At 35.6% G+C, this 10,441-nt stretch overlaps 1 long non-coding RNA gene across 1 annotated transcript in view; it reads left to right on the top strand.

Moving 5' to 3' along the window:
• Positions 1-9,337, top strand: part of LOC110305626 — a 21,001-nt gene extending 11,664 nt beyond the window's left edge. Inside the window, exon 3 of the long non-coding RNA XR_002379175.1 lies at positions 9,009-9,337. This is a non-coding gene — a long non-coding RNA (uncharacterized LOC110305626). The remainder of the gene's footprint in view (positions 1-9,008) is intronic.
• Positions 9,338-10,441: the final 1,104 nt, after the last annotated feature.

Below are 10,441 nucleotides of genomic sequence, written 5' to 3'. Positions count from 1 at the left end.
GAGAGAGAGAGAGAGAGAGAGAGAGAGAGAGAGAGAGAGAGATTAAGAAAAATGTAGAGCACCAAACAGCTAAGTCATGATTTCTGAGTAAATCATCAACTCAGCATAAACTCCAGCCCACTGAAGGTCCCCCTTTGTGTTCCCAAGACTAATGGACGGTATCTAGGCAGGTCAAGAATCGAATGCACATATTTTCCCAGGTATACCAGAATTGTATGAGGCAGCAGCCTCTAAAAGGAGAACTAGATCCGTGTGCATACACCAAGTTACCATTCTCTGGAAAGCAGCTCAAACAGGAAGGTAACTAGCTAGCTTTGCTGCTGCTTAGCTGACAACACACAGTGTGTATTGGTGAGGATATTCTCTTTGACCAAGAGGTGGCCAGTAGGCTTTCTAGTGAGTATTCCTTATCCAGTCTACCTGCTCCATATTCCATAACTCCTCTCTCTCCCAATCTCTTTCTCTCTTCTTCCTTGCTCCCCCCTTCCCTCTCCCCCTCTCCTCTTCCTTCTCTTTCCCTTTCCCCTACCATCCTCTCTCCTATTTTTTTCTCTCAAAAACTATAAGATTTAATCTCTTTGCCTTGTCCACCATTTCTGAATATTTTCACTAGTCTCTGTGGAGCCTATCACAATACCATAGTGCAGCTAGGCTTAGAGGTGGAAATGAGAATACAGTCACAACAGAACTACTTTCTATATTACTGTATGTCAAAGAAGTCTCTCAAGTAGAAACACACAGATAAGGCCAACCATAAATATATGACAAAAGTTTTGAGTTTTACATGAACTACAAAAGAAAGCTATGATAAGCATTCATGTATTTCATTAATCTTTTACTTGTAAACAGGGACTAGAAATAGTGTCAATCCATTGAAAAGCATGTTTGTTTGTTTGTTTATAATTTTCTGTGATAAATTAGGTAGCACTTGAAATTAGGAACACATCATTTTGCTTGAAGCTCACTGTGTCTAATAACTGAATCTAAATGAATAAGATTTCACAATGTGTACAATAAAATTCTTTAGCGTTTTCATCTGAGAATTGCATCTTTGGACTTCGGGAGGATATATCACTAAGATACATATGAAATGTATTACAGAAAGAAATTTACATGATACCTTGAACATTTCAAAGGCTGGTAATTTTCAAATATCAACCCATTACTTTCCACTTTGAATGATTTAATAGATAGAATGTGTGTTCTTGGCTTTTATGGAACCTGATCCCTCAACCATCTAGAGTGATACCCTTAGATTAAAACACACACACACACACACACACACACAAAATAAAAAAACAAAACAAACAAAAATAACCATAATGTTTCTACAGAGAAATTTGAGGATTCTTAGGACCAGGAGTATTGGAAACAAGCCTACAAAACTTACGACCTGACATATGCTTTGTTCCCACAGTCTAAGTGAGCTACAGGTTTACAATCATTAGCGTATTGCTAGAAATTGAATCTGCTGAATATTCAAACACTTATTTTTATATAGCCAAAAGAAATGGCTTATGTGAGGTTTCACCGGGCCAAGGGAATATGCCATTGTTTCTTGCCCAGAAGAAGTCACACAATTGTGAGAACAGTGTTTGTACTGTAAGGAAGGATTCAAAGTTCATGTTTGATTTTCTTCCCCTGGGTTTTTGTTTACAAAATCAGAAGTGAAGTGCCCCATTACAAATACATTCTATCTGCTTTACAGGAGTTAGGTGTGTGAATACAATTAGGGTCCATGGGACTAAATGTTTATTAGCACAAGAAAAGAGCCTCCTCACCTCTGTGACCAGACTTGTTTGATGATTTTAATCTATAGCTTATGAATTCCTTAGGATGCACAGAAAACACCACAGCTAATCCAATTAGTTAAAGCCTGGAATGCCTTCCCTGCAGATTTTACTGCCTTCTTAAGTACTTACTCAAAATCCAGTATTTCATGTACATGTGCATAAATCAATTCTCCTTGTGTGCATCCAGACTGGATATGTTCAGACTGCTTCAAATTGGACCACAACTCTGACTCAAATACATGCATGATGATTAGATTCTTAGGCCAATATTTGAAAGGGCCACATTTCTGTGATATGTTTAATACATTTTAAAGTAACAATTATGAATGAAAATACAGTAATTGCATATGTAAATTCCTCAGACAAGAAAAGTGTTTTAAAATTTGGTCCCAGATTGCTCTGTGTGTGTGTGTTTCCAATTTTTTGTAAGCTATTTGGAGCTTCTCAGAATGTTTTTTGAGCTAATCTCTGTTTGTAGCTTAACAATTTTTATGTTTATTGTATTTCACTATTGAAATTTCCCCTCCACAGCAACCATAAGGTATATATTTTGTTCATCTCCAATGGGAAAAATCCACCTGTAGAAGCTGGAACATTAATAAGAAACAATCATATGTTGTGAGGATGATTCGAGTTATCTCTACTCTCATGTTCACTAGTGAATTCCTATGCAAGTTTAAGGAGCTCTTGCAGTGAGTGTCAAAGGGCCATGTTGACAGTCTAATTCTGTCACTACTTCCATGACCTTAGACATTTTTCTCTCTAATCTCCCCAACTGTAGTTTTCATATAATTGTATCTTGTTTTGTCAGCTTCTCTTTCATTTATAATTTAACATATTCTGGGACTACAAGAATGAAGGTCACATTTTCTGATACTTATCCTTCAGATAAGGAGTGTAGAGATTCCTTAGTGATACAAGGTGTCGTACAGGTTGCAAGGTCTCAACCGAACCAATTATTTAAACTTCCCAGGCATTTCAGATGTTCCTTAATATAATCATTGTGTCTTGACCTTGTAGTCAAACCACTTTCACTTTTCTTGGGTCTCTATTGGTTTCACTCAAAATGGTTGTTCTAGAGAAAAGTCTTCAAATAAAGTTTGCAAATCATTTCATAGATGACATTACATATGGAAATATCTGTGCACCACAGAACATTAAAAATATCATAGAATAATCCAATGTTATTGAAATATTAACAAGACTCTGGTTAGTCTGTTACTTATATTATCTCTCTCTCTCTCTCTCTCTCTCTCTCTCTCTCTCTCTCTCTCTCTCTCTCTCTCTCTCCACTTGAGTTGTTTATTTTGTAAGAGTTTCCTTGGTCCTGGTGTCTCTTCATGGCAATAGTAGGGTAAGTAAGACAGCCCTTCCTTACTAGCAGCATCAATTCTGCTCCCCAAAGGGTTAATGTTCACTGTTAACCCATGTCAATTCCATTCTGGGTCAATAGCCTATTTGTAATATATATGTAAAAATAGTATTTTTAGTATATTTATCTAATATTGTTAAAAAAACTTTTAATTTTAGGGCTCAAGAATTAAACTTAAATTTTCTAATTAAAAAAATTCGTTCAATATGTCATATACTTCCCCTACATTCAGGGGGTATTAGCATCAAAATTTTCTTGATCCATTCTGATGATGCAGCTGCCATTTGACCTTTGTATTCTAAATTTGACACAAGCACTGCCCTAAAAAGCTAGAAAATGTATTTATTTGACAGTATTCAAGTTCTTTTGCTGTAACTTCCTCTAGGAAACTCTAGTGAGCATAGTTTACATGTAGGACAGTAAATTAAGAAAATAAAGAATAGAGTGATATACCATCACAGTACCTTCCTACCTTTAGAGTCACAGGTTTCTGACTCTTTGAGTATCAGTTTTATTCTCTTATCTTAATACTTTCCTTTACAGTCCAAATATTTAATCTATATGGTGAACTTTTTTTCATTATATTTCATACAATGCTCTTCCTGATCCTGACCCCCATTGTCTTCCTGATCTAACCTGGCTGTTTCTCTGCTTGTTTAATTTATTTCTGCCATTCCCAGTTTCTCCCTACTGCTTCAAGAGCTTGATACACTGATTTTCCTTTTAGGCATCTCTTCTACCTGGAGTTTCTTCATTATGCAGTTGCTTACTTATGACTTTGTTTAAGCTGTATAAGTGTTTGATAAATACCTTCTTCCCACACTGACACACCCTGTCCTACATTAACCTTCATGAGTCCTCATACACAGTTTAGACTTCCTTTATTTTTCAAGACTCATCACTCTCTGTTAGGTATTCCACATCTTATGTTTGGACTCTTTTTATTATCCAATTGGTTGTAAACCTTGATAAGTCTGGACCTTTATTCCTTCTGTTTGTTCTTATACTGCTTAAAGAGGATCTAACCTGGATCACTGGGTTTGATTAGTGAGTAAGTATGTGAGACAGTCTTTTTCTAACATCTGTGGGGCAGTAGAAATACAGAATACTACAAATTGTAATTTTGCTTTAAATTATCAATTGTAGAAAAAATATAATCCATTCTTCTTGAGATCATTTTTACTTAAATATCTATTTGTGATTAAATCTGCTGAAGTAAAATATGTCAATGTAGACAGTTGTAGATATGGAGACATAGTCTCTGGAAGACACGTTGTGAAGAAGAAAGATATCCAAACCAAACCCTGGCCTCTTCCATCTGATGTTTCTGGCAGAACCAAGATAGGGTGACTTGAGATTATTTAGATGTAGCAATGTGGATATTGATTTGTAATTAATGTGAAAATATTTTTAAAACTTTAGAAATATTCTCATGAAAATTGAGAAATCTAGATTTTTACCATATTTCCTCCATGCTGTATCTTCTGACATGTCACCTGATTTTGCCAGACCACAGCTACTGAAATAGTAAAATTGCAAAGGTTAAATCTGTCTTATCATTGTATTTATTGTTCCATTATTTACATCATTTCTACAAAATGGCAAATAATTAGGACAGTCACTTTTATGAGCAAGAGAAATGGACCCAATAATTTGTTTCTTGGCCTACAACTTGTTACTTATTTATTTCCAAAGTGAGAGCCGCCATGCATCGTCATTCTGCAGTATGCGAACATTAACCAGTACAGTACAGGCTGTGACCGTGTTCCTTCTGTCAATGATATCTGCGCTGTTCTCTTGATGTTTGTAGCTGAGAAATACCATAGTTAACTAACCAGATGGATATAAAACAAGAGGAAATTAACATAAAATAAACAATAAAATATCAACTGGATATATGTGTTTTACACATCTAGAAACATGTAGGAGTGAGGAACAGTGAATTATTTTCTAAATGTAACTCACATAGAGCTGATGAAGCATTTTGGAGGTAAGCATATGGGTAAATGAGCCAAGAACATGCTACTCTATTCAAAGCAACCAACTATTAGAGGCCCTTAGAGTGGAGTTTCTAGACTTCAGATATGCATATTTATTCATATGTCAATGGTGAAGTGTATGGATTCATTGAACCCATTGACAGAAGAGATTCAGTGAAAGAGTTTATAATAAGATTTTAAAAGAAGGAGATTTTAATTAGCTGTATCAGTTTTACAGTTTAAAATACCATGTTAGAATACGTTCAAGAATTTCAAGACTAGTTAAAGCAATTACTGAATTCAAGATTGTATACACTAGTTGAAATCAATGATCATTTTATTACAAAGAAATGAAATCGAGGCTATTTTTTTTCTTTCCCAGAACAAGTACTGAGCAATTCTGCCTCTATTCAACTGTAGTACATAAGTGTTAAAGATTTCTGTTTAATTATGTAAATTAATGTTATCATATAGCCTTTGTTTCTTAAAAATAATAAATAATTATCGTTACTAATAGAATTGAATGACTTTTCTAAAGATTTATCAGATATCAGCTATGGTATCATAATCACAATAAGTTTTGTTTTATAAAATTAAATAAAATTTCATTAATATAGCATTTCATCATTAGATCCCTTCTTTTAAGGATTCACTTACCTGCTAGACAATACGAGAATGCTTATTTCTTACTTTATATGATTCTGGTTAAGAAGAAAACAGTATCTTAGAAGAGCAGACACACAACCCAACTGAGCAAGGCCCCTACAGGAAACAAGAGCAAAGCCAACAACTCAGAAGGTTTATGTTTATCTGAATTTAAAACAACCCTAAGTACATATCTCTTATCTACTAGATCAGCCCACTCATATAGTGATTCTAATAGTCTTTACTCTTAGAGAACAGTAGCAGTTTCTTGTTTCATTTACCTATCTGATTACCTCCAAGAAAGTTTCATCATCTCTGTTTGAGATACAATGTGAACAGTAGCAGTTAATACAGACTTATAACTCATCAAAGGGCAGAATGACTGCCTATGCAGTACTCAGGCAGAATAAATATCTACAACATCCTTCTCCTCCACAAAGCATAGGAAACTCTGATGAAGAGGAGCCGGAAAGACGGAATGACCCATAGGTCAGGGAGCATTGAAATAAAGCAGTGTCTTCTAGACATGACAAGATTTTGTTCTCATAAACTCACTGCACCTGTAGTTTCTTTCACAAAATCAAACCAGTCAGCATGGATGGGGGAGGAGCACAAACTGTGACCTATGGTTCTGAAGACTTACACTGTCAATGGCTGTTGGGATAGGAAGACCTACATTTATTATAGAGGTGAGCCCCCTGCTAGATTGACTGGGCTTCCATAGATGCCGTGTGGATAATATTAATTGGACTCAGTGAATTATAAAAAACAAAAGTGGAGAATGAAGTAAAAAATGAGATCTAGGTGTATATTGGTTGAGTAGGGGGAGGGGTGGGGTGACTATGATCAAATTATATTGAATGCACATATAAGATGCTTAAAGAATATATTAAAAATATATATATATTAACAATTTTATTAGGTATTTTCCTCATTTACATTTCCAATGCTATCCCAAAATTCCCCCATACCCTCCCCGCACTCCCCTACCACCCACTCACACTTTTTGGCCCTGGCATTCCCCTGTACTGGGGCATATAAAGTTTGCAAGTCCAAGGGGCCTCTCTTTCCAGTGATGGCCAACTACTCACTGATAAGTGGATATTAGCCCAGAAACTTAGGATACCCAAGATATAAAAATATTATATTAATAAATAATTTTCTTTTGGGAAAAAAATCTTCCTTTTCATCACTGAATATTATTACAAAATCTACAGGTTATGTTTATAATTTAAGAAGCATTTCTGTAAGTTTTGTCAGGTAATTATAGTACAAAAGCAAAATTGAGACGACTCTGTGTGTGCATTTTGTTCGGTGGTTTCTTTCCTAATTCGAGTAAAACTCCCAGTTTCCCTAACAGCTAAACAAAGAAAGCCAAGTATATTCTCATATCTAAGACTTCTGGTCTTCTGTGTAAAATTCAGTAATTGCTAGTGATGAAGGTGGTGGTGGTGGTTGAGGTGGTGGTGGTGATGATGATGACGATAGGGCTAGTGTTGGTGTTGGTGTTGGTGCTGGTGCTGGAGTTGCTGCTACATTTTCAATTCTGGAAATTATTATAAATAAAATATTAATACCTTGGTATAAAGTTTAACATTTCTTTTTTCTGTGGTTGGGGAATGTCTTTAAACTCTACTTGGTGAGAGTTTATAATATGCTTAAAATAGTGTATAGATAATTATAGAAATCTTTTTCTACCTCAAATTATCCCATAAATAAAGTCAGTAAAAACTACAGCTGAAAATATATACAATATTTGTTGTGATAAATACTATTTGAGCGTTTCTACCCTACTTTAGAGCATCTAGTTCCCAAATAAAAGACACAAATACTTTTACATTTATAGTAAGCGTGGAAGCATTTGAACTGAGCAGGTATCAACTTTCTATGTGAATTTTGTCTACCTCCCTGTCAATGACTCTGAGCTATCACTTGTCATGTTCTGCCTGGGTTGTTCCTACTCCAACAGGCTGACTAGTCTGGCCATGTGGTCATGATTTACCTATCACATTTCATCTTCTTTCTTTTTGCCTTCCTCTCTTCCCTATTTGTGAACCCTAACTCAGACCCTAAGGCTAGGAACTGAAGCCTGTGTATTAGTCAGGGTTCTCTAGAGTCACAGAACTTACGGTATGTCTCTATATGATAAGGGAATTTATTGTAATGACTTACAGTCAGTAGTCCAACTAACCCAACAATGGATAGCTGCAAATGGAAAGTCCATATTCTAGTAGTTATTCAGTTCTATCTACAAGACTGGTTGTTTCAACTGGTCTGTATAAGCTGGAAACCTGAAGAAGTAGGTTCTAACATACATGCTGGCAAGAAAGTGCAAGCCATCAAAGAATGAGTCTTCCTTCTTCCAATGTCCTTATGTAGGCCTCCAGCAGACGGTGTGGCCCAGATTAAAGGTGTGTGCCATCATGTCTGAATTTGAAACTTGCTTTGTCCAAGGCTGACTTTAAATTCAGAGATCTTCATGGCTCAGTCTCCTTGAATTAAAGGCATGCACTATCTTGCCTGGGCCTAAGCTTTTTATTGCCACTTTGCCTCAAGACTTTCATACTCAAGATCCAGGTCAAAAGACTGTGTCTTCCAGCCTCAAATCTGAATGACAGGTGTCCCCTCTATTTCTGGATTGTAGTTAATTCCAAATGTAGTCAAGTTGACAACCAGGAATCACCGCCGCCTTCCCCTTTCACCCAGCGACAGTATGTAGGCACCCTTATTAACTAATCTCAGATAACTTTGGAAGCAATGTTGATACAATAAAAGCTGGTATATGTGAGATTCTGCTTGTCTGAGAACAACTAGATCTTGGAGTACAGAATTTAACATTTGAATACAAGCAACATCAGATCAGCCCACTACAATCTTTCCTTTTCAATAAAGTTGGAAGAAAAATGTATTAAATTAGTATTGTATTTCAATGCCTTCTGCATTATGTCACTTTGTGGGTGACTACTTTTTCATGATTCTATCTTCATACAGAGCATGGAAACTTAAGTTAATATTTTCTACTTTAAGGCTACATTTTTTTTTCAGAGAGTATATTGCACCTAGAGAATGTGTTTGTCTATACATGTGTTTGTGTGAGTGTGTGTGTGTGTGTGTGTGTGTGTTTGTATAAAACACTCTTGTGTGTTAGTGTAAAATACTCTGGTGTGCTACTCTTTGTATGGTAATTTTTCTTAAATCTTTATTTTCTTCTTTGTGCAGAAGATACTTATTGGAATGAAGCCCTCTTTATAGACATAAGACCCCAAAGGAGCCTGGAGTGGTTTGGCAAAAAAAGAAATCTCAAGCTTGCTGTTTAGTGGGGCTTTGCCAAGCCAACAACACTGTAATTGCATCTTTCCACTGGCTTACATTACCCATCCCCCATCCCACCCACCTCTCCTTTCTTCCCAACAGTCTTTTGTGTGTCCTGACAAAAATATGCTATTATAATGAATACTGTATGTTTACAATAAGTTTCAGAGGATTTGGTAGCCAAAAAGATAAAGATATTTTATTAGTAGCTTTCCAATGGAGATAATATTTGTAGAATGGGCCTACGTGTTTGTATTTTCAAAGATAAATAAAATGAATAATATCCAAACATGATAATCAACATGTCAGTTTCTAAGTACATTGGCATTTAGTATGAATGCTTGCTACTTATTCATTCTGTAAGGCTTAAAAGATAGGCATTACAACCCAGCTCCTGGGGGATAGTGTTTCAGCATTATTTCAGTATGAACAATATCCTTTTCTTTATGGCAGGTATAATACAACCCTAAGAGAAAAACAACAAATTACAAATGTATGAAAAGTTTTCATCAAACCTTTTGGCAGGAAAGAGCTCTGTGGTCCTTTCAGCTGTTTTTCATTCATTGAGTTATTAGGCTATATTTGAAGATAAGGTTTTATTTGTTTGTTAATTTCTCAAATTTCTGAAGTCTCCAGGGCCATTTGTGTTTGTCCATTACTTCAAATGTGTTTGTTCCTTGGTTTCTCTGGAAAAACCACATGATTTCTACCACCCAAATTTTTCAGATAAACTGTTAGACTTCTTTGGAATGTGGACTGAGGATTTTTAAGTTACTGATTTCCTGGGCTTACGACTCAGTAAAGTTAGATAATCAAGCTTCCCTTATAAAGAAGTGATCAGGACTCATGTTCTTGTTGGGGATTTGGATTCTGCAACCTTTTATATGGATGACATTTAGTAAATTTATTTATTACAAACTCTTTTAAACTTGAGTTTGTAAATTTTAAATTGGAGAATGTTTCTTATATACTGTGAGTCTCCGAGGAGATGACATGAAAAAGGCCCCTCACACACAGCAAGATCTTTGTACATACTGGACCAGTCAGTCATCCAGTATTTTGTCCACAACTGCTATGTCAAAAGTTCAGGTGACTTTTACTGACAATAGCAAAGGTAGTGATTAATGTCCTTGATGCTCTTTCCTAGTTAATCTACCGTCTCATATATAGTTGTCAAGATATTCTAGTACATCATTGGTGATCAATTGTGGGGAGATGTCTAGGGGCCCTAATTTATAATATCTATTATTTTCTACTACAAATACAGCCACCAATGTAGATTTCATGTTACTAATGTGATACTTTTGACTCTTCAGCTGGTAGCTGATGTACTTCGTTAC

The sequence above is a fragment of the Mus caroli genome, chromosome 2, assembly GCF_900094665.2.
Source record: "Mus caroli chromosome 2, CAROLI_EIJ_v1.1, whole genome shotgun sequence".
Classification (NCBI taxonomy): domain Eukaryota; kingdom Metazoa; phylum Chordata; class Mammalia; order Rodentia; family Muridae; genus Mus; species Mus caroli.
The sequence above is the reverse complement of the archived record's forward strand: the minus strand, read 5'-3'. Positions and strand labels throughout refer to the sequence as shown.